Genomic DNA, 23,080 nt, shown 5'->3' with positions numbered 1-23,080 from the left:
CGCTCCTGAGTCAAGTTCGCTGGCCACTTCAAAGTCAAGTCTGCCGGCCGTGGTTCCCACAAGTCCACCGGCCGCTCCGAAGACAAACCCGCCGACCACGGCTCCCACAAGTCCTCCAGCCGCTGCAACGTCAAGCCCACTGGCTGCAGCACATGTGCCCCTAGGAATACTGGTGGAGTATGATGGGATGTCTTGGATTCCAGTGTCGGCTCGAGCCCCAGAGCTCACTCCAGTGTCGGCTCCAGCCTCAGAGCTCGCTCCAGTGTTGGCTCCAGCCCCAGAGCTAGCTCCTGTGCCCGGACTTGGACTTGTTTTTCCATGTTTTACCCCTGTCCTTTTCCTGAGTTTCCTTATATGGTCATCTTCCTGTTCCTGTCTTCATTATTAGTTCATTAGTCTCTGTCTGTGTTTGATTCATCTCCTGGTTTAGTTCTGATTATTTAAGCCCTTTGTCTTCCCTTGTCTTACGTCTGGGATTGAATGTCATCCTTGTGTGTCTGCATATGTTCCTTGCCTTTTGGGTCATTAAAGACCATTATATTTGAAGCTAATCTCCGTGTCTCCTTGTTCCGTGCTCCTGAGTAACGTGCCAAAGACTATAGCCGTGATTCTAAAATTACATATAGAGATTTGGGTAACACTTTAGAATACTGTTCCATCATTAATGAATAACTACATAAGAACACATGAGTAACGCAATATTAGCACTCTAGAAACTACTAGAGTACTAGAAACTCTGATTAATTAATTAGTAAGTAATAGTGTTTAGTCGAATGTGGTAGTTCACTATTAGCTAATCAGTAACTATTGTTTTTTTCATACCTCCCTAATAACTACTAATAACTACTATATACAGGTTCATAATTAATATGAATAATACATAATGTATAATTAATTTTAAAGTAAAGGTCATGGTAACCCACTAGTAAAGACTCAAGCATTACCAAATTCTTCAGAAGGAATAACTAATTATTTGGATCAGTATTCTAAAGTGAAGATCATGATAACTCCCTAGTAATGACTGAAATCATTGTAAGCTTTTGAGGGTTTAGTAAAGTATTGGATAGTAGTTATACAGGTGTTACTACACCCTTCTAAAGGAATTACAATTTTTTGGATCAGTATTCTAAAGTGAAGATTACGATAACTCCCTAGTAATTACTGAAGTCATTGTAACCTTTTGAGGTTTTTGTAAGGTTTTGTTTATTAATTCATTTTGCTAGATTTGGTAACACTTAAATCATTACTACTGGGTTACCGTGATCTTCACTTTAGAATACTGATCCAAATAATTAGCAGTTTCTTCAGAAGGATGTAGTAACACTTGAGTCATTACTATCCAAATCCTTATATATATCTCAAAAGCTTACAATGACATCAGTAAATATTAGGGAGTTATCATGCTTTTCACTTTAGAATACTGATCCAAGTAATTAGTAGTTCCTTTAGAAGGATTTGATTATACTTGAGTCATTACTAGTGGGTTACCATGATCTTAATTTTAGAATTAATTATTCATTATGCATAATTAACATTAATTATGAATCTGTATACAGTAGTTCCTAGGAATTCTCCAGGATATATGAAAAAAAAAATGTAGTTATTGATTAGCTAATAGTGAACTACCAGTTTCAACTGAGTGCTATTACTTACTAAATCATTAATCAAATTTTCTTGTTAGGTAATGGTAGTTACTACAATGTTAATAGTGCATTAGTCATTTGTTCCTGTGTAGTTATTCATTAACGATGAAATAGTATTCTAAAGTGTTACCAAGATTTGAAGTCCTACTTAAAAGAATAAAGAAAGCACTGTTAAATTTAGCTACAGTAATTGCATTTAATGTAGTTCTGTCATGACAATTCTCAGAGAGTTTAGCATGGCAATGTAGATGGCAATGTTTGGTCTTGGCAGCATTAATCTGCTACACTGCTGCGAGAGAGAATTGATACTGCTAATACATCCACAGACATGCTGCTGTGAGCATGTAGGAAATATTGCTGCTGCACATATACCATATATGAAATAACCACTATATATAATGTACATGAAATTACACTGCAGCATATCTACAGGTGGAGCTGGGGAAGGTTTCTGAAGCACAATGGAACTGCTACAGTGAAATATGTAACCGCTGGTGTGAAAAGAAACTAATTAGCTGCACCATGTGAATAATGATGCCATTATATCAGATTGAGTTAGAACCTATCAGCCTGTGCCATCTAGAGTTTCATGACATAACTTTGGATATGTAAACTATAATACACTTTCATTAGTGCAATTAACATGCAATTAAGTGTCCAAAAACATTAATTCTGGTCAAGTATAATGTTTTACAGTATATTGCAAAAGTATTCTAAAGTGTAAATCTTTTTTTTTTTTTTTACTAGAAGCGAGAAGAGAAACTGTATCAACAATGGACAAATTGTGTCAGATATTGCACAAAACAAAAGAAAGCTGTCAAATCCATGGCCAAACCTACATGAAACATTCCCTGATCAGCTCTGCTGAATGTGAACAATAAACATAAAGGAAAAGAGAATTATTCACACAGGGAAAATACTGGTGAAGAAAAATTATTTCCTCTTCATTCATGGGGTGGTAAGGGATTGGCAAGGCTAACAATGATAGAAATAGACCTTTCCAACTGATTTGGGGCCAGTCCAAAATCAAAAATATGGGCAGGAAAGTAACCTCTGCAAATCTGAATGTATTACCTGGTCTACAGCCACTGGTTAAGTCTTAAGAAAAGATGCCACAGGGCTTAGTTAACACTGTGCATTAGCCTGGAGACATATGTTTCCCCTGGTTCATACGAAATTTGGCATAGCGTTCAGTGTCTCTACAGCAATTTATCTCTTGGTTCATGTTAATGCCCATTTTTCTTTTCTCAAAAAAAGATGGCAGAGAAAACCAAAGTTTAGATGTTTTTTTTTTTTTTAGTAATTCAGAATGACTAGGCTTGAATAATTATCCATGTTTTTCCTTGATTGTTTTCAGCATGTTCTTTTCTCTCTGCTCAGAGAATGTCTTGGGATGAGAAAAGAGGATGAGAAAAAAAAAATTCAAAAGAGTCTGATGCATGCACTTTCTGTTGAGTGTTGCATAATTTGCATTGCACCTTCATGTGTAACTCTTTTGGACAGTTTGACAAAGGATTAAATAAATTAAATGTACAGTTCATCCAAAAATGTAAATTTACTCACCCTCAGGCCATTCAAAATGTAGATGTTTTTGTTCCTTTGTCAGAACAGATTTGGAGAAATTTAGCATTACATCACTATGAGAATGAGAGTCCAAACAGCTGATAAAAGCATCATAATGACCCACTAGTAATCCACATGACTCCAGTCCATTAATTCACTTCTTGTGAAGCAAAAAGCTGTGTATCTGTAATAAACAATTCACAATATCATATAATTAATACGTAAAATATGGTGATTATTGTTTTATATTATTATACTGAAGCTTTTTCAATGCATATCGAATCCTATACTTCATTTGAGTATCAGTGCTTGCCTCCACTTTACAATACGTAAAGAGAAAATAAGCACTGTTTTCCATTTCCTCTCATAGATTCTGACAGCAGTGTGTATAAATTGTCTTTCAGAGCACCATAGATAAGACATGCTATGTGAGTGCTACTGCTGTGCTGTAACAGGGTTTTATATAGATGTCATGTTGTTATTGAAGTGGCGATTAAAGATCTGCGGTCTTTCATTATGGATTGATTTTGTTGTTATCGATATTGAATACATCAGTTTTTCTTTTTATGTAGTGTATCTTCTAGAGTCTCGACTCTCAAGAGTCTTAAGTATAATCAGGAATATGTTCAGTTTACTAAGCTTGTTCTGTGCTCTTTAGTAGTGATACATAACAGCAGCCTTAGAGTGCATGTGTCATGCAAATGTCAAAAGGTCAGTGATTCATACACCTCATGTACTCCTCTTACTTGGTTCTACTGCACCCGCTCTGAGCAGGACTCCAACCATATTTTCTAGCATAAGATGTAGGTGCACTATCAAGTATGCTAAAGACCGCAGCCAGTTGCTAGTGTGCCTCTTGAGATCAGATGAGTGATGTTTACCTGCACAGCTCTTACTAGCTGGCTTCCATTATATAAGCACACAATCTTCACTCGTTTACATCACTCATTACTTCATACTACGTGATTACAATTAGTTCTAATTAACTTCTAATCTTTTCTCATTACTTATGGTTAAGGTTAGGTTTAGGTGTAGGGATATAAAACAAAATAACTAACTCTAACATCTAACTCAGCAAAATCAGGATGTGCTTGCCCTTTACTTTTCATTGTTTTTTGTTCATTTTCATTCCTCCTGTCAGACTGAATCTGATCATGGATGGGAAATGGACATCGAGTCTATCATTGCCTGAGTACACAGAGAGGATGAGGAAATCTGTTCACACAACATCTGGTCCAGATGAGACAGATGAGGGCAGATGGAGTGATGGAGGATCTCATCCATGACACAGGACCATTTCTAGGGTGCTGCTGTGGACTTCTCCATCCTCAGTGCTCACTCTAGTCTGTGGACATTTCAGATCCTGCAAAAATGCACAAATATAATACAAAACCAGTCATTTTAACAGCACAATATCATTTGATTTCTGTATTAGAAGTAACAAAATGATCTTACTTTATATTTTTGTTTCAGGTTTTCTTTTTTTTTTTCTTTTTTCACAAATGCCGCCGTCACCTGCTCCACCACAAAAGCTCTGCAGCAAATGTATAGAAATCAAGAATCAGAAAAGTGCTGTAATAACTCTGTTTAAAATTACAGTAATTAAAATAAACTACAACTTAACATTTAAAAGATGTTTTATTCATTTCTGTAGTGTACTCATTCAAAGCCTTTGATGGCAGCATTCCTTCATCAGTCACTCTTCACCAGATAAACACACATGTGTCTCATCTGTCCCTGTAACATCCAGACAAGATTCAGTCACCTCTGTGGTTTATCTGCTCAATACTACATTTACATGTTGAGGTAGTTGCTGATTGTGTTTAGTTACTTTATGTAGGTTTATTTACATTCCATTCATCTAATATAAACAGTGTTGACAACAGTGAATTCTATGATAATAACACACATACCTCACTCAGATCATGTCTTATTCATGTTGTGATGTGCTCATATGCAATTATTTTCGAATATTGTCCTGTCACATATTAAATAGACATTTAGTAATTGTCTTTAAGATGTATATGGTTCATGTAAATTCACTTTGCAGACATACGTGTGTTTTCTGGAGCTCCCCTGTTCGCTATACATAATAACACATTTTTACAGAAAAATCACAAATATACTATACTGTCTAGCGTCTTACACCCTCAACAAGTTAACAGTTTACTCTACAGTAGCTCAACAAACGCGATTTAAACACAAGGAACCGTGTTTTTGATTTATAATACTCACATTTGTAAACACCCTCGTCGTTGTTCTCCTTCACGTTCGATGATGACGTATTCTCTTGCGTGGGCTTCTGGGATAGAAAAGTATCCCTCGATCGGCACTTCGGAGTCTGGGCGGGACCAGAGCCATAAAGAGAGACAACTCCGTTGACTCCAATGGACCGTTTTTTACAGCAATGGCGGATCGTGGAGCCGCTCAATAGTTCCCGGAAGTTAGCGCTCATACTATCAGCGCCATAGAGATGCAGCAGAAGAGACCGCTGTGATGAACTTTAAAAAGGTAAGACATTTATAGAACAAAATGGTATATTATCATAACAGCTAATCAAATTACCTTGTGCATTAAAACAGATTATTATTAGATTATTCCTCACTTAATTAGTAGATTTACGGGATGTTATTCATTCTCTTCAGGCAGTTTCATTCCTTGTGTAATTAAGGCTTTTAAACATGATTTCTGCTGCTGGGAAGTTATTTAATAGATTTAGATTTATTGCAAAGGATGCTGATGGACCTGATCGAGAATAAAAAGTTTAAAATGGACGAGTAGTTTTCATTTCAGAATCATGCTAGGCTAAATTTCCAAAAATGTATTATATAGGCCTACCACTACTATTTTACAGAAATAATCACAATAAACCTGTACTGTATTTTATACTTAAATGTCTCAGCTACTGTAGAAGCACTGTGTTGAAGGAGCAGATGCCACAGGACTGAAATGTGATGGAGCATCACTTAACCATTTCTCCTGTGTTTTTCTCCTTCTCTATCTGGATCAGAACAAGAACCACCTGAAGACTCCCTGTAATGAGGTATCACCCTCACAATGAGTCCCTTCACTGGGTTTGGCAAGTCTTTCCCTGTTCTTTGTGAAAAAGTGCCAGTTCCTATATGATTACATCACATTTTGTTGGTGTAATCTATAGATTGCACCTGCTGACTATATCCAGCCTCTTATGAAGACTTCAGATGACCAGCACCTGTGAAGAGATGACGCCAGCCCTTGAGAGGATTTCAGATAAAGCTGACTCTGACTCTGAATAAACATACAAAACTGCTAAATTTTCCTTGCATTGTAATCAACATGATCAAATCACGTAACCATTGCTAATTTATTCATTGTTTCTGAACTCATGACATTACTTAACTGCATGATTTGTATAGCCTAATTTTAGAACATTTCTGCCATATGAGCATTACTTTGACACAGTTACACCTGTTAACAGAACTCTTATTTGTAATGTAGAAACATTCATTTTCTGTAAAGCTGCTTTGAAACAATGTTTGTAATAAAAAGTGCTATACAAATAAATGTGAATTGAACAAAACTTTTTTTTTTCTCCTCTCCATGTCAGTAGGGAAACCATTCATTCACACTCCTTTCTGTGAGTGACTGGAGCACTCCCATGCAGCACAGCAAACTATAGTGGAGACTGTTCAAGGACAGCATGCTTTATAGTACGTAAATAAGTGCATAACAAAAGTTAACATACATAAAATATTAATAAATGGGTAAAAATGTTTTAAGTTATTTTAAATTTGAATATAGTCTACTACAAATATATATTAATGACGGAGGGGTGCACAAGAATCAAAAACATTAAAAGAGATTAATTCCCACTTAATCTTAAAATATCTTCACTTATTTGGAATGAATTTTCAAAGACAACAAACTTAACATTTACCATGAGATTAATAAAACGACAATGAACATTAAGATGTGATTGCACTTGACTAACATACAAGTTGTTAGAAAACACAAACACACATAATTATATTTATACAGAGAGGCTGAAGTTACCTTTGTAAAAGACCACGATGTCGTTTATATAGCAAACATGGACTTTTACCATGATAACATCAACCTAAAATATGTTAACATGGCAGGTAAGGATAGCTGACCACATGAATCCTCAAATATTAGCGGATTTTATCTTTTAAAAGCAACACTGATACAGCTACATAGACTATGTATACATTATTTTATAAATAATGTAAATAAAGTATTTTATTGTCTGCTAATTACCAAAAATCGCAGTTCTGTCTCTGACTCAATGCATTCCAATTGCCCGCTATTAACTTCCTGGAACTATTGAGGTCTACGTGAATCACGTGACGATCGAGCGTTTTGAACTTCCGTTGTCGCAACTCTGTCTCTCTATGGCTCTGGGCGGGACGCAGTAGGCCATGGCCGCCTGAGAACCCTGATCCGCCCTGGAGGCCTTCCTAAGCTCCTCCCTGTTCCTGCCCTACACCGGTCTCTAGAGAGCCAGCCCCCCTTCCCCGATAGAACTGTTACAGCGCGGGACGCGCCTACCGGGAGGGGGGAGATCTGTCACGTGTGTCCTGTTCCCTAGTTGTTTCCTTATGTCCTTATTTGGTCTTCCTGTCCTCGTTCCATCTTATGTTCCAGGTGTGTCTCCTTTTCCCCTTGTTAGTTCTGTCTATTTATAGTGTGTTCTGCCCAATGTTTCCTGTCTGCTGTTATGTCTATATGTCTTTACCCCGTTTGATGTTTCCTGGCACTTGATGAATAAAGACTGTTCGATTGGAAGATTCCCTTGTCTCCTCGCTCCTTCGTCCCCGCGTACCCCTGAAAAATACATTGTATGGGTCAAAATTATAAATTTTTCTTTTATGCCAAAAATCATTAGGACATTAAAGATCATGTTCCATGAAGATAGTTTGTAAATTTCCTACTGTAAATATATCAACTTTATTTTTGATTAGTAATATGCATTGCATAGAACTTCATTTGGACGACTTTATAGGCGATTTTCTCAGTATTTTGATAATTTTTATTTATTTTATTTTATTTTTTTTGCACCCTCAGATTCCATATTTTCAAATAGTTGTATCTCTGCCAAATATTGTCCTATCATAACAAATGGAATGGGACCAATGGAAAGCTTATTTATTCAGCTTTCAGATGATGTATAAATCTCAAAATTGAAGAAAAATTGACCCTTATGACTGGTTTTGTGGTCCAGGGTCACATATGTACTCTGTACTCCTCTACATTTGGGATGAGTAATGCAATTACTAGTTACATTTTGCATGGTAAATATTTCAGCAGTGGTTTTGTACAAGTAATATTGCCATCTACAGGGCAGTGAAGGTAATATATCTTGTGTGTTTTGCCCTTGCATACACAAACTTGTCAGCAAGGCTACTTTATATGAATGTGAGTGCATTAGCAGGCAGTTGTTTTATATATGAGATGAGGACATGACTGAGATCTTCTTAAAGGATGGTTTAATTATGCTCTTTTAAATATTTGAGCTTAACTGAGACTTCAGTGTTTGTAGACGTTTAGAAGGCTGTTGTGTCAACCTTGATTTATTGCAATTTTAAGGTTTTCAGTTTTATTTTGATGTTAGAAAATAAACATATTTCTCCTCACAAATCAGCTAAAGTTTCTTATTTTTGACCTGCATTTTTTCTTAGATGTTGAGGACTAGTGCATCTTTAAACCTACATTTAGTACGAGTAAAATACTTTAGTACTGTTTAAATCAGTTGTATTGGAATTGGTTACATGTAACTTGTAATAAAGTCATTTTCACTGTAAGGTTCTTTTGCTCAAGTATGGTTTCAGGTACTCTTTAAACCTCTGTATAATTTCTTAGTGATACGCTAATGTAGCTGTTAGATAAACATACGTTTCATGAACGATGTATAGGCTTAATCAACATTTTTTGAGCTAACCTTCTGAATGTTATCAAAAACCAGATAATGTTAATGTTTGTTCATTACTGAGAGAATCTTGTCACAACGTTAGTCATTATCCTGAGAACGTTCTCTGCTAGCTGGGTATCCATTAGTATTCCCATTCTGTCAGGATTGGACCTGTTTAGTCATATGTTTCAGTTCCTGTTTTGCCTTATTTGGTCTTGTTCGTGTCCTTGTTTAGTTTGATTATTAGTTGATTCCCCGCACCTGTCTGTTCCTCATTAGCCTGCGTTTTTAAGCCCCTGTCTGTTCAGTTAGTGTTTGTCAGGTCTACTTGTTTTCTATGTGTGTTACTCAAGCTCCTGTTGTGATTATTCCATGTTTCCTTGATCAAAGACTGTTAAACATTTCCTCGACTCCTGTGTTCTCCCTGCAGCAGTGCTATGTGACAGAAGACCCGACCAACAACAGTTACCTCTGTGTGTTCCCTTCATTCATTGTTTCCGTTGTGTCCATGGATCCCCTCCTTTGTCCAGAATACCTCCTCCTCCTGCTGGAGCAGGGGGAGAGATCGCTCGAGGGCCACACCAGACTGTTCCTGGTGCTCGCCAACCTCTCCAGCTACCCGGACGATGCGCTCTATGCGTTCAATGAAGGCAGTTTAAACTCCGTGTACAGAGCGCTGTCGTCCAAGGAAGGCATTTGAGCGAATTTCGCCGCCTTTGTGGAGTGGACACTGGCATGACCGTTCACCGTCTGTCCCGAGGGGGATCTCACCAGTGCCACTCCAGACCCAGTGCCCAGCCCACCATCTCTCCGCTGTGTGGAGCGCATGCCAGAGCCCACCGCGATCGACGAGCCATCGCAGCACGGAGCGAAAGAGCATCGGATCGCCGCGGAGCCGGAGCTGCAAGTGACGTCAGTCAAGGTGCGAGAGCCGGCTACAACACCCGCCACAAGGGAGAAAGCCGCATTCTCCCTGCAGCAGCATTACGTGACACATTCATCTCAATAGCAATTTCTCAGTTGGTGCAAGACCCCAGTGGCCATTTTTGCTTTCAGTTCTGGGCAAAAACCTTATCTGTTTTCAATTTTTATTTTTTTTTTTTTTTATTTTTTTTTATTATTATTTTATTTTTTTCAGTTTGTGAATGATATTATCCTTACCACCTCAACAGAGACTTAGTATTTGACTGAAGTTTTTGGGACAAGTTGGGACATATTACTCTTGAGCAAATAGAAGCAAAGCATCTAACAAAACTAAAAACAGCTACATTTGTTGTGCAAATAATTGGACATATGATCCACCAGTACATTTTTTATTTTTATTTTTTTTCACAGAAACTCCTCAGAGCTCTGAAAGGAAGGATGCCAAGTAACAGAATGGACAGAGTAGATGGATCATACAAAGATGTCTTCAGTGAGAAACATTGATGCTAACAAGCCTTTTCGTTTGTGCGTTCAGATTTGGTGTGTTAAGGCTGGAATACACTGCATGACTTCACAGACTCAATTTTTAGCCTCAAACTATGAATCCATCCAGCCTGAGGATATCAAACATGTTTCATGTTCTGAGATGATTTTAGAACACATATTGTTTTCATTTGCCATGTGTTTCCTGGCAATGAGGCGTATGTTTCTGCATGAGTTTGTTGTGTTTGGAATAATGTGAAAGTCTGGAAGTGTGTGATCTTCAGATGTTTACTGTATGATGCCTAGTTTTTCTCTTTAACCATCTACATAGACTGCAATTCACAGTAATATTATTGGAATCACATGGGTAGATATCAGTTAAAATTATAGTTCAAAATTGCAACAACTGTGCTGAGTGGGCAAAGGTAGAAATTGAAGTGTTGGCCCACCAAGATTTGACTGACTGAACATACTAAATTCAATACTTCTGCATGAGTTGCATGGGCAATGCGTCCTTTAAGGTAACCTCAGCCTTAAAGCTTCCTTCAGGGTCAAAGTCTCCAAGTAGTGGATACACATACTAATGATTGTACATTTGTTCTGACTTCCACTAAGAAGCTGTACAATGAAAGCTACAGCTGACACTTTCAGCAATAAAGTGTTCCCCATTGCAGCTTATATAGCTAGATTTAGAGCAGATGACTCTTTTTATTGGAAAAGTAATGAAAGTGATAGGAGTCAGAAAACATTTTCACATCGCTTTTAGACCACAAGTTGTTTCGAGAAGAGAAATTGCATCAACTACCATAAGCACCTCACAGCAGGCTTGGTGGGAATAAATGTTCAAGTTTATATGTGTACATATGTATGTTTAATAAGATGACTGATTATTATTGCAGTGGCAGGCAAGAAGTTATTATTGCAGATGTCTGTGATACTATTTACTGAACTTCTTCTTCTTCTTCTTCTTCTTCTGTCCATCATCAGTTGAGACATGCCTAAACTCTTCTGAATTATTATTATTTTTTTTTCATTTACAATTGTTGCTTGTCAGATTGTATGATATGAGCCTGGTGAATTGTTGTGTGAACCAAGGATGTATGATCTCAACTGTCATTCCTGTCAGACTGTACGATAGCCTATATACTATTTTGATATACAGTATTGACTGAATGATCAATTGTGTGACAAAGCTTCTTCACTGGAACAGGAAAATGAAATGGTGACACACAAATCTAGCAAGCCATTTTGTTAATATTATTTGGACATTAAGCAATGTTGTGTATAGAGTGACTTATATACAGTATTTAAAGTCACTCTATAAATAACATGCTCAATGTCCAAATTAAACCAATGACACTGCATGTAAGGCTTTGGATTTACAGTACCAAGGACATCTTTCTCAAAGACAGCACTGACACTCTGAGAGTCCAATGTCAGTGACATTGTCTTTTTAAAAAGCTCCACAGTCTTTAAAGCCTTCACAGTTTCTATGTATTTTAAATTCCAATCCTGCTTTGAATTGCCTGTTTTCTAGATGAAAGCGAGTCAGGCATGTTTAAATGACCAGTGGACGTAAGGTAAGTGAAGATTGCCATCCATAGCCTTGGCTGGATCTCTCAACCCCTCTAAAGTGTTCCTATTTACCTGAAGATATTCATCTCACTCTTCCTCCTCCTTCTTCCTCCAGCTGCTTGTGAAAGAGGCTTCAGAGACATGGCAAAGATGGACTAAGCCAAGCGTTAAATTGGCTTTTTAAGGGAAATGAATAAATAACTTTGAGGAACTGATCCCTTGGCAGTGCACATCTGTCGTGCTTGCATTTTTACAGAGAGGGCTGCCAGCTTGAATGGCCTGTTCTGACATGCAAACATGCTATTTGTGCTGTATTTTACTATAATTAATTACCATTATATCTTCCTTTGTTTTGAATTTGTTCTGTCAGTCGGCATATGATAGGTCTATGCTATCCAGATACCCAAATATTTACAGCCACATACACACTGCAAACTTATGAGAAGGAAATAATAATAATAATAATCAGGAGTCTTTATTTAATAGAATAAACAAATAAATAAATAAATACACTATTTTTTATACTCATTTTACAAACGTAAGCATTTATGTATAACACAAAATATTTATTTATTTATGTATTTATTTGTTTGTATGTTTGACCCCATTATCTTTCATTGTATGGACATTTGTTCAATATATTTTTATTTTATTTTATTTTATTTTATTTTATTTTATTTTATTTTATTTTATTTTATTTTATTTTATTTTATTTTATTTTATTTTATTTTATTATTTTATTTTAGTTTAGTTTTGTTTTGTTTCCCGCAAAAAGAAAAAGTTAGACAAGTTTAGAATTATTTGAAGGTAAAATAATGAGTATGATGATAAATAATGAGAGTAAGTAAAATTTTAATTTTTGTGTGAACTATTCCTTAGTTCACCTCAACTCAAAGCTAAGGTTAGTTAAAAGCTATAAGCCATTATTTATTGTCTGTCTGTTGAAATGTATAAAACAAAACTATAATGTAATATACACAAATATAAACTTCCAAATCAATAATTATGATGATTATAATGGCAATGTGGGTATAAAACATTACTAAACGTTCAGTCTGTTGCTCATACAAAGTCATATGAATGACATTTATGAAAGTTTTTTTTTTTTAGCTTGAAATTCTCAGAAACTCTAGCAATTACTCCAAGTAATTACTCCACATTTTGTGATTCACAGAAGAACGTAATTCATATGGCTTTGAAATGATAAGCGAGTGAGTAAATAATGCTTGAAGTTTTATTTTAGGATGAACTATCCCTTTAAGCATTTTTTAAGCCGTATTTTTAAAGCACATTGAATTTAGAGGCTCTTTCAATGGAGGAAACCATCTGTCCATGAGTCAAAATCCCAGAGCCGGTCTGGCTCAATCTTTCCTTGATTACAGCCTCATGAAAATTGACTGAACAAGCTGTTATAAACTGCACTTCCATTACAGACTCCATCCTGCAACCACGGCTGCTCTCGGTGTGGGTTTGGTAAAAGTTGTTTCGCATGCATTTGATTTAAAAGAGTTTCTGACAGTAATTTCAGAGTGAATTCTGGGTCATTTGTTATTTTTTGATGCTTATGAAAGCCTGTTTGGAAACACTTTTGAAATGTTAATATTATTATTTTAAGATACAGTTTTCTTATTTAAAATATTAATAAATGGTATTTTAATATTATTATTATTATTATTTATTTTTATTTTTTTAATAAACTGTTTATACAAAGGCAACAGAAGATTTTGATCACGATGATCAATTAGAGGCCTTAGAACAGTATATTAAATATAATACAGTCTTTATATGGTTAAAGGGTTACTCCACCTCAAAATGACAATTTTGTCATTAATCACTTACTTCCATGTCGTTCCAAACCCGTAAAATCTTTGTTCCCCTTTAGGAACCCGAGCTGCGTCTGAAAACGCTATGGGAACATCTTCAGCGTGACCACGCTCTGAATCACATATGTAATCAGTCCAAAGGATGGGCAAGACGTCACTGGCGGGGTGACGTAATGACCAGCTGGTATAAAAGCACGTGTGGTGGAACCGGCGTCAGCTTTCTGTCATTCAGCAAGCGCTCTGTGTGTCTATCAGTTTGATCGTGTTTTGTCAGTCTTATTTGGTGTTGTTTGTCTCACAAGCACAAGATAAAGAAAATATGTCTAAAGCACTAGATAAGACCAAACATAAGGGCGATAGCAGATCACGTTTCAGACTGTGTGTTACTCCCTGCCCTCGCTACATTACGAGTGGGGATTCACACAGTTTGTGCGTGGTCTGCTTGGGAGCGAAGCATGCGGAGTCGGCTCTCAAGGGAGCCGACTGCCCACACTGTGAGCAGCTTTCGCTATGCACGCTTCACTCTCGGAAGGCTCTCTTCGAGGAGGGAGTCTTCATGAGCGTTCCTCACGGTGCTGGCCCGCCTCTGCCTAGGCAGAGCAGCAGCTGCACTCATGGGGTTCGCAGGCTGATCTGGGAATGGAGACGGGCGAGTCCCTATCTTCTTCCTGTCTTGCCAGATCTGGTGCCCTCTCCCTGGGATCGAAAGCCCGCTCCGCGGTCACTTCTCCCCGGGGCGAGGGCTCGACGCTTCGCCTCTTCGCCTCTCTTCCTCCGAGGAGGTTGATGTGGTGAGCATGGACGAGGATTCGCCCCCTCAATCGCCCCAATATGAGGAGCTTTTGGAGGTGGTTACTCGCACAGTCGCCAAGTTAAACATCGATTGGCCCACCGAGAAACAGACTGAGCCGCAGAAAAGCAAGTTGGATGAACACTTTCTGCGAGCAAGGCCACCACCTCCGCACCGGAGCTTCCCGTTTTTTCCCGATCTCCACACTGAGGTGACGAGATCGTGGACTAAGCAATTCTCGGCCCGCCTCTTCGTCCCTGCGTCTGATTACAACGGTAATGTGGTGGGACTGAATAAGCGCGGCTACAGAGCGATGCCTCGGGTCAAACAGACGCTCGCGAGCTATCTGTCCCCCAGAGTAGCATCGTCTCTGAAGGCTCCAGCATCGCCCACCAAACCGCTGCGTACTACATCTGCGTTGGTGGGCAAAGGGTATGTGGCAGCAGGTCAGGCTGGTGCGTGTCTGCACACAATGGCTGTGTTACAGGCCTACCAAGCCGACCTGCAGAAAGAGTTGGATGAGGGCGAGGAGACAAAGTCAGATGATATCTCTGAGCTTCGGCGGACCGCTGATTTGTCTCTCCGCGCCACTAAGGAGACCGCCCATGCCATTGGGCGCTCCATGGCAGCTATGGTGGCAGTGGAGAGGCATTTATGGCTGAACCTCTCTGATATGAGAGACAAAGATTGGGTTTGCCTCATGGTCTGCTTGCGCCTTCTGGCCTGTTCGGCGACGCCGTCAATGCAGTCGTTTACAGGTACCAGGAGGCCCGTAAACAAGCGGAGGCGTTCCAGCGGTTCCTCCCTCGCCGCTCTCGAACTCTGGAGGCTGCTGGGCGGGAGCAGCCTCCTCCACATGGCAGCTCCTCATATAGAGGCACACAAAAACAGAGCGTTGCCTCTTGTGCACCCCCACAGAGAGGCAGAGATCGGCGGCGCTAGGGGCCATTCAGGCTAGAAAGTCCTCTGCAAAGAAGTCCTGACGTGTGTGGCTTAGGACTTCTGAGGGGGCGGCCCCTACTGGGGTGGAGCGGTGTACACCGCATTACACGGTGCCCGTCTCACCTCAGTGCCCTCAGGGGATTGGTCTGCTAACCCTGCCTTAGTTCCAGGGCGCAGCCATCCCCAGCAAGCATTATTCTCAGTTCTTTCGGCCCGAAGACATAGTGGAGCTGGGAAGCTCGCCACCTCGTGGAGACTACTGCCAAATGTGTCTCGTTGGGTCCTGCACACAGTAGAGAAAGGTTATCGTATTCAATTCGGCACTCCGTTGCCGCGATTAAGCGGGGTCATTCCTACTCTGGTTGGCCCCGAGCAGGCTCTGGTAATGGAACAAGAAGTGAACACTCTGTTGAGGAAGGAGGCCATCGAGGAGGTCCCTCCTCACAAGAGAGAGTCCGGGTTCTACAGGTTCTACTTCATAGTTCCGAAGAAGGATGGGGGGCTGCATCCTATTTTGGACCTGCATCAGTTGAACCGCTCAGTCATGCGACTGAAGTTCAAGATGTTCACACTTAAACAGGTCGTGTCTCAGATCAGGTCCGAGGACTGGTTTGTCACGATAGATCTAAAAGATGCATACTTCCATGTCTCCAACCTTCCCACTCACAGGAAGTTCCTGAGGTTTGCTTTCAGGGGTGAAGCATATCAATATCGGGTTCTTCCCTTCGGTCTAGCACTCTCACCCCGCACTTTCACGAAGTGTGTGGATGCTGCGCTGGGCCCGCTGCGGCTTCAGGGCATCCGCATACTGAATTATATCGACGATTGGTTGATTCTAGCTTGATCAGAGCAGACGGCGGCTCGACATCGAGATGTCGTTCTCGCCCACATGAAAGATCTGGGGTTAAGACTAAACGCCAAGAAAAGTGTGCTTTCTCCATTACAGAGAACCACTTATCTGGGTCTGGTGTGGGATTTGACCGCGATGTAGGCACGCCTGTCTCCTGCTCGTATCGAGTCGATCCTCACAGCAGTCAAGAGAGTGAGAGGAGGCCAGTCACTCACTGTCAAGCAGTTTCAAAGACTGCTGGGGCTGATGGCAGCTGCATCCAACGTGATACCTTTTGACTCCGCACTTTCAAGGTCACGAGGCGATGCATACGTGCCTTAGACATGTGGAGGAAACCTTGGTTCTTGTCTCAGGGCCCGGTGCTGGGAGCTCCTTGTCACCGTGTAACGGTAGTGACAGACGCATCCCTCACCGGTTGGGGAGCGGTCATGGATGGCCACCCTGCCCGTGGTCTGTGGAGCAGCCGCCATCTCACGTGACACATCAATTGGCTGGAGATGCTGGCCGTGTTTCGGGCACTGAAACACTTCCTCCCAGACCCAGGAGATCACCATGTGTTGGTGCGCACCGACAGCACATCGGTGGTCTCTTACATCAACCACCAGGGAGGTCTGCATTCGCGCCCCTTGTACAAGCTGGCGCACCAGATCCTTGTGTGGTCCCAGGACAAGCTCCTCTCGCTGAGGGCAGTTCATATTCCTGGGCATCTAAATGTGGGAGCAGACGTTCTGTCGAGACAGGGGCCGAGGCCCGGGGAATGGATGCTTCACCCACAAGTGGTGAAGCAGATCTGGAGAGTTTTTGGCCAGGCACAGGTGAACCTCTTTGCGACTCAGGAGACATCGCAACGTCCCCTCTGATTCTCTCTGACTCATCCAGCTCCACTGGGGCTGGATGCCATGGTACAGACATGGCCGAGGCTTCATCTGTACGCTTTTCCCCCGATCACTCTGCTCCTGGGAGTTCTGGCGAGAGTGCGCCGGGACGAGGTCAGTCTACTTCTGGTAGCACCGTTCTGGCCGGGGTGTGGGTGTGGCCCCTGAGGGGGGCTGTGGTGCTATAGGCTCTTTGCAAGGCTCCATTCAAGCCCATCGAGGAGATCTCTGACCGACTCCTCACCATCAAGACTGCTTTCCTTTTGGCTATTTCCTCTCTGAAGAGAGTTGGTGATCTTCAGGCCCTCTCAGTGGCCCCTGCCTATCTCGACTTTGCGCCCGGCATGTCCAAAGCGTTTCTCTACCCTCGAGCGGGGTATGTGCCAAAAGTTCCCTCTGTTACACCACAGCCCATCGTACTGCAGACCTTCTGTCCTCCTCCCTTTAGGGAGCCAGACCAGCTGAAGCTTAATTGTATGTGTCCAGTGCGAGCACTAGGCACGTACGTCCACAGAGCTGCCCTGTGGAGAAAGGCGGACCAGCTGCTTGTGTGCTATGGTCCCCCTAAGAGGGGTCTTCCTGCTACGAAGCAAACCCTCAGTAGGTGGATTGTGGATGCAATCAACACTGCCTATGAGTCCTCTCAGCTCCCCTCGCCGATGGGAGTCAGAGCTCACTCAACCCGGAGTGTGGCGGCCTCCAAGGCCTTCCTGGCAGGTGTGTCTATGCAGGACATCTGCAACGCTGCAGGATGATCCTAACGTTTGTAAGGTTTTACGGCCTTGACATGCGAGCTACTCCCGGCTCTTCTGTTCTCTCGTCCTAGTACACACTAGGCAGGGACTTGTCAGTCTGGCGGAGTGGGCATCTTGTTCCCATAGCATTTTCGGACACAGTGTCTCGTTCCTGAAGGGGAACATCTCAGGTTACGTATGTAACCATGGTTCCCCCGAAGGGAATGAGACGCTGCATCTCGTAGCCACACTTCCAACATCCCTGCCAGCACTTGCTTCATTCCTAGAAGCTGACGCCGGTTCCACCGCACGTGCTTTTATACCAGCTGGTCATTACGTCAACCCGCCCTTGACGTCTCGCCCATCCTTTGGACTGATTACACATGTGATTCAGAGTGTGGTCACGCTGAAGGCGTTCCCATAGCTTTTTCGGATGCAACGTCTCGTTCCCTTCAGGGAACCATGGTTACATACGTAACCTGAGATGTTCGTCTTTGGAACACAATTTAAGATATTTTAAATGAAAACCAGGAGGCTTGTGACTGTCCCATTGACTGCCAAGTAATTAACATTGTCAAGGCCCAGAAAAGTATGAAAAACATTGTCAGGATAGTCCATCTGCCATCAGTGGTTCAATCTGAATTTTATGAAGTAACGAGAATACTTTCTGTATGCAAAGAAAATAAAAATAACGACTTTTTTTCAACAATTCGTCTCCTCGACGAATGTCGAATGCCGTGTTGCGGCTGACACAGAAGAGTGTACGCAGTTTGCATTCAGTCGATAATCTCCAAAATGGCGCTACGGTGACACGGAGAGAGAGAGAGAGAGAAGAGAGACGAATTGTTGAAAAAAAGTTGTTATTTTTATTTTCTTTGAGTACAAAAAGTATTCTCGTCGCTTCATAAAATTCAGATTGAACCACTGATGATGGACTATCCTGACGATGCTTTTCATACTTTTCTGGGCCTTGACAGTGTTATTTACTTGGCAGTCAAGGGGACAGTCACAAGCCTCCTGGTTTTCATCCAAAATATCTTAAATTGTGTTCCGAAGACGAACAAAGCTTTTACGGGTTTGGAACGGCATGGGGATAAGTGATTAATGACAAAATTTTCATTTTGGGGTGGAGTAACCCTTTAACATTGTTGCATTTGCGATTTAAAAATGGCTATTTAAGACGTGCTAAAAGTGGAAAATCAAAGTATATTATGTAGGGGGATTATGCTCTGTGGGTTGTTTTGAGTTCCAGTCCATCCCTGGTGATGGAGTTTAAAACATGCATTCATTTCACACATATGCTCTCACACTGTGCGGATTGGACCAATTAATGCCTCCAGTCGCCAGCATCTTCATCCACACAGTGTGGTATTCTTTAGCTTTTGTCATATGAATAATCACCTCTGATTCATGGAGCTTTGAAATGACCAGAGACTTACGCACTCGCAAATCTCTGCCACAAATCTCTCATTTTAGGTGTAATTTGCTGCCTGTCACATAGCTGTGAAAAGGACCAATGCAAACTGTGAGAATACAAAACTACGTTATTAATTCAAAAACATATTATATACAGTACAACCCCATAAACACGTGCTCATTAAATTCATGGCCATGCTTTTTGCTTTTACCGAAAGCGGATTTTACCTGTCTCCAGGTTTGGAAAATATTTTGCATTAATTCAGGCGTGATGGATGGAAACTTTATAGGTTATACAGATTTGAAATTGCTGCCAATGAAGAAAGTGTTTAAACTGACAAGTGCTCTGTCTTTTAAAACAGTGATTTTATTTGCCTATATTAATAATCTAGAATAAAACTTAATTAGATGTCATTTTTACCATTAACTTCATTATCAAGCATCTATTCTGGTGTTCAGCTAAAGTGATTCATTTTCCAGCCTTGTTACTTAATGAGAACAATCCTAATGAATGAATATCTGGATGAAGCTAGACGGTCTGTCAATATATATATATATATATATATATATATATATATACAAAAAAAAAAAACTCCCAACACTACTTAAATTATTAACTTGTTTTCATTATCTAACATGCAAGTATTCATGTAACTGAATAGCTGAACCTGCTTAGAATTGCATGAAAATAATACTAAAGAAATATGTTGGTAAATGAGGGATGACGACAGAGGATGGACTTTTTGACTGTGGAAAGTGTTTTATGGATTACGTACTTCATATTTTGTCCAGAAATGAAGGTTTGAAGTTAAAACACTTTAATGATGGATTTGTTTCTTACAAATACACAGCTTTTCGCCTTCACAATACTTTGATTGATGGACTGGAGTGGTGTGGATTATTGTGATGTTGTTATCAGCTGTTTGGACTCTCATTCTGACGGCACCCATTCACTGCAGAGGATCCAATGGTGAGCAAGTGATGTAATGCTAAATTTCTCCAAATCAGTTCTGAAGAAGAAACAAACTCATCTACAGGTTCATCTAAAAAAAAAAAAAAAAAAGAATATCATTCATTTTTAGGTTTTTTTTTTTTTTTCCTGTAACTTATTTCAAAAAGTGAAAATTTCATATATTCTAAATTCATTACATGCAAAGTAAAACATTTCAAAAGTTTTTTTTAATTATTATTATTATTGAAGCTTAAAGCATAAAAGTCAATCTCAAAATATTAGAATATTTACATTAAATGACCATCCCTACAGTATAAATTCCAGGTATATCTAACCACAATAATGGAGAAGACTGCTGACTTGGCAATGGCAATCATTGACACCCTCCACAAAGTGTGTAAGTCACAGAAGGTCATTACTGAAAGGAGTGGCTGTTCACAGAGTGCTGTATCAAAGCATATTAAATGCAAAGTTGACTAGAAGGAAGAAACTGGGTATAGGAAAAGGTGCACAAGCAACAGGGATGACCGCAAGCTTCAGAATACTGTCAAGGAATGCTGATTCAAACACTTGGGAGAGCTTCACAAGGATTGGACTGAAACTGGAGTGCATCAAGAGTCACCACGCTCAAACGTCTTCAGGAAAAGGGCTACCAAGCCACTTCTGAAACAGAAACAACGTCAGAAGCATCTTACCTGGGCTAAAGAGAAAAATAATTGGACTGTTGCTCAGTGGTCCAAAGTCATCTTTTCAGATAAAAGTAAATTTTGAATTAATTTGGAAATCATGGTCTGAAGTCTGGAGGAAGAGTGGAGAGGCACAGAATCCAAGCTGCTTGAAGTCCAGTGTGAAGTTTCCGAATTCAGTGATGATTTGGGGTGCCGTGATGTCTACTGGTGTTGGTCCATTGTTTTATCAAGTCCAAAGTCAATGCAGCCGTCTACCAGGAGATTTTGGAGCACTTTATGCTTCCATCTGCTGACAAGCTTTAGATGTTGATTTCCTTTTCCAGCAGGACGTTAGCACCTGCCCACAGTGCCAAAACCACTTCCAAGTGGTTTGCTGACCATGATATTACTGTGCTTGATTTGTCAGCCAACATGCCTGACCTGAAAACCAAATGGAATCTATGGGATATTTTCAAGAGAAAGATGAGAAACAGTCGATCCAACAATACAGATGAGCTGAAGGCTCAATAGAGCCTCAGCAGAGCCACCGGCTGATCGCTTCCATGCCACACCTCACCGATGCTGGAGCCCCAACCAAGTACTGAGTGCATAAATGAACATACTTTAAAGAACTGTTCTGTTTTGCAAATCCTTTTTTTTTTTTTTGATTGATCTTAGGAAATATTCTAATATTTTGAGATACTTGATTTTTGACTTGTGTATACTCTAATCATCAAAATAAAAATAAAAAAATAAAAAAACTTTTTAAATGTTTTACTTTACATTTAATGAATCTAGAATATATACAGTTTCACTTTTTGAAATAACTTTTTCACGATATTCAATTTTTTTTTTTTTTTTTTTTAGATGCACCTGTACATTTTGGATGGCCTGAGGGAGCAAACTTTCAGCAAATTTTCATTTTTGGATGAACTATTCCTTTTAGAGCTCATTTAAATCATTACTGAGCCATCGGTATCTCAAAAAAAAATCTGAAATAAATATATAACCAATGTACGGCAGAAAGAATTTTGACTAGAAATGACCAATGGAATATATGTGTGATTACACTTCTTTAATGTAGTTATCTGTGAGAGGTGAGAACCTGGTTTTGGAGTTTTGTACAGACAAAGGTTATATAACACACATGAGAGAAAGTGTACAGCTGTGAATTGTATCCAAATAATTCCCTTGTGTTTACAAGCACACATGTGACAGTAGTAACTAAATCAGATACTTAGTTTCTCTTCAGTAGTAGTCTCAACAGAGGAGACTGTTAACTCTGTTTAAAACCTGTGAGGGCATCTTTTCTTTCTTGGAAAAAAAAAGAAAAAGAAAACTGAAAAATGTATTCCAGGATTTATTTTCTTGAATCGTCTTTTTGGAATTGGTTCTCAGTTCAGGTCACTGTATGACTTTTGGCCAAATACAAGGGTACACAAAAAAATATTCATGCGGTTTGCAGTCAATACTTGCTTATAAGGTTATTAAGGTTAAATAAAGTTATTTAAGATCATTTGGCATGTCTTTTTAAATTATTTTGATTGTGAGGATCATTGAACATGATAGAGTTGTCGTCAATGGATGCAATTGAGTGTTTTGCTTTACTCTTAGAATCAGTGAGTCTCATTCACTAATAATTGCATACAAATATTCCTATTTATTTGAGCAGAAATGAAATTAACAAGTAAGACTATTTGTAGCATGACTTAAAGAAATGGAAATTCTTCTTTGTTCTTTTGCCATTTTCCACCATCTACTGGAGTGTGAAGTGAAGGATGGCATACACAAGAGGATTTTTTATTTATTTATTTTTTAACTATCACTTAAACATGAAGTTGTTTTTCACCAAACTGGATTGGATCACTTTTTGGAATCACAGTGTACTGCTATTATATTGTATTATATTACATTCCTCAACCATATATTCGTAA

General features: G+C 39.8%; 1 long non-coding RNA gene across 4 annotated transcripts; it reads right to left on the bottom strand.

Moving 5' to 3' along the window:
• Window positions 1-1,792: 1,792 nt before the first annotated feature.
• LOC131526595 (uncharacterized) lies at window positions 1,793-5,633 on the bottom strand. 4 transcript variants are annotated; one of them, XR_009267504.1, is made up of 5 exons: window positions 5,442-5,633; window positions 5,120-5,184; window positions 4,866-4,943; window positions 4,662-4,740; window positions 1,793-4,569 (listed from the first exon to the last, which is right to left on the bottom strand). It is a non-coding gene; the product is annotated as an uncharacterized LOC131526595 (long non-coding RNA). The 4 variants fall into 4 exon arrangements; XR_009267502.1 differs by having other exon boundaries at window positions 4,831-4,943; window positions 5,442-5,628; XR_009267501.1 differs by having other exon boundaries at window positions 4,662-4,943; window positions 5,442-5,618.
• Window positions 5,634-23,080: the final 17,447 nt, after the last annotated feature.

Source organism: Onychostoma macrolepis, chromosome 20, assembly GCF_012432095.1.
Source record: "Onychostoma macrolepis isolate SWU-2019 chromosome 20, ASM1243209v1, whole genome shotgun sequence".
NCBI classification, from domain to species: domain Eukaryota; kingdom Metazoa; phylum Chordata; class Actinopteri; order Cypriniformes; family Cyprinidae; genus Onychostoma; species Onychostoma macrolepis.
This window is presented reverse-complemented; position numbering and strand designations above follow the sequence as displayed.